The sequence below is a fragment of the Kryptolebias marmoratus genome, linkage group LG11, assembly GCF_001649575.2.
Source record: "Kryptolebias marmoratus isolate JLee-2015 linkage group LG11, ASM164957v2, whole genome shotgun sequence".
NCBI lineage: Eukaryota > Metazoa > Chordata > Actinopteri > Cyprinodontiformes > Rivulidae > Kryptolebias > Kryptolebias marmoratus.
Genome location: NC_051440.1, coordinates 17406951 through 17409660, shown reverse-complemented (window position 1 = coordinate 17409660; position 2710 = coordinate 17406951).

Here is a 2710-nt window from a genome sequence, read left to right as displayed (position 1 = left end):
GTTTAGGTAATTCTGAGCCATATTTGAAATAACATAAGTAAAAGAGCCTGTAGATCATATTGGTGTGGTGTTGGGCACTTAAGATATGTTACTATAAAAAAACATTTTCTGATACATAATAACCCTTAGGTATATAGTGCGTAAAATATCAGCGAATAGCTATCGTTTGTGTACATTTAGCATGCATTTGATGTACAACATGCAAACAGATGATTTTAGGGTTACTGTCACTGGGGTTGTCTCTGAGATAAGTAAATAACTCCAGAAGAGGTCATTAGGAATGCACACAATCTTCTCCAAGTTTCCCAAGGCTTCGGATGTTGTTAGGCTGTGTTAGATAACATGTCTTCAAACAGTGGGTTCCAACCACAGACTCCTAAAAAAGTCAATTTTTAATCCTCCAATTCAAGAAGAAAGATGCAGATTTTGCTCACCCTGCTTTCGTCATTACACAAGCTCTTTTCCTTTACAAAGATATAGGAGAGTGCATGGAGATTTTTCCCATCATTCATGTGTTGTGGCGACCTGGGCAAGGCCATTTCTCGTGGCGTCTCATGGGGGGCTGGTTCTGAAGTATGGGGTAACCCCCCTTGCTACGGGACATTTAGTTGCTGTAAAACCAGAATGAGAGCTTGGCTTGCGTTGCTGGTAGACATCCAGTAAATGTTGGCAGAGCTGACCTTTTATCACAGATTCTGATCCTAACCTTTATGAACAGGATTTATAAGCACAGCCGACGGGTGGTGGGTTCCCAGTTTACTCAGCGTCAAACAGTGCAGACAGTGTGGTTTGTTTCAGTACCTGATGATTCACATCAGCATAAACATTAAAGTGTTGTATGTTTTATTGGAATGCAGCTTATTTTTGTACTTCATTTATGTATTTTCAACAACAAAAGTCTGTCATTCAGACAGTAGACACCATCTTTGTAGATGATCTGATATTTTTACACTGAAGTATGTTTAAGGGACAACTAGTTAACACAGCTATTTTTTACAGCTTTTCGTCTATGCCTTTTGTTTGACAATGCTGTGACAGTGTTTTTTTTTTCTTTTTCTTGATTTATACATGTACTTTTTATCTACAGTTTCACATTTTTGATTAGTTTTCCCTCTTCTGAGTTGTTGGTATACGCTGTGAAGCAGAAAAGAACATTGGATGCAGCAGTTCTGTCTTCACCGCCCGTGGGATGGAGGGAACAAATTTTTTGCTTCTGGCTATCAGACTGTTGGACCTCAATTTTCCATGCAGGCAAAGAGACTCACACATCCATAAACCCAAATCTGAATCTCAAAGACAGACATAAACATGTGCAAATTAAAACATGTTGGGATGTTAAAATGAATTTCTGTGATCTTTGAAGAAAGTTATGTCATTATTGTAGCTTTAGAGAATAAACACTTTATCATCAGATTTTTCTCAAGATAATTAATCTTCCCCCTGCAGAGGAATGTTTGTCATGGGCTTTTATTCAGAGCATTTGTAAGGAAACATCAGATATGAATGAAGAATGGGAATATGAATAACATGCAGTAGTCTTTACCCACCCTTGAATTTTTCATATCTTTGCATCAGCAATTGCTTTTCTAAAATCTATTGCAGTATCTCTGGTGATATTGTATTTTCTTTGCCACTTTTTGATAGTTTCTCCTGACTTTCTTTTCCCATGTACAAATCGTAAGTTTTGCAATATTTTTGTTGGCTTGTTTGGATGCAGTGCTGCTGAAATGATTTTTGCCAGTACTTATGGCATTTTTAAAATATCTGTTGTGATAACCATGCCAATAGGAGAAACTGTTACACTCCATAGATTATGTGTTGTGAGAACAAAATATAAACCAGATCAAAAGAGAAAATGTAAGGTGTTTGGCATGAAAAAATGATCCTGGGTTGCTGAGAATACATACAATAGGGAATATTGCAAGTATTATGTGCTTTATCCAGACAGTCAGTTGCTTCTCTACAAAGTATTAAGAACATATGACAGAAACATTCAGGCAGAGTGGCAAGAGTAAAGAAGAAAGAAATTGGAGTGCTTGTTTAAAATAGATGGTGTAATCTTCATTTTCTTGTTTTTTTTTCAATGGAACATATTTATACATTAGACATTAAACTGTTAGCAACCGTTGACCTAAAATGCACGTGTAAGGACCGTGAGAAGAAACTGGAGTACCCAGAGAGAACTCACTCATACACAGAACATCCCAACTTCAAACAGAAAAGCAAAAGCCAACATTATATGGAGACCTTGTTGCTGTGAGCTGACAGTGCTAAACACTACACATCTACTATGGAAGTTATGAAAGTACTGTTCAAATGTCCCCATCAGGATCCTGTGATAGACCAGCGACCTGTCCAAAGTGTATCCCATATCATTGGTTGACTGCTGGGTTAGGTTGGACATTCATTCAGACAGTATGGTCCTGGACAGGGTTAAATGGGTACAGGAGATGAGTAAGAGTGAGTGAGTGTCTCCAGCAGAGAGCATCATCAGAGAACAACATCCAACCATTTTAATAACTACATATTAGGCTTAATAGCTACATGTAGGCTTAATAAGGTGAAGGCCTGAAGTTAATGGAAAGTGTTCATGGAACTGTCTATGTCTATCCAAAAAAGGGTCTGTCTGTCTGTCTGTCTGTCTGTCTGTCTGTCTGTCTGTCTGTCTGTCTGTCTGTCTGTCTGTCTGTCTGTCTGTCTGTCTGTCTGT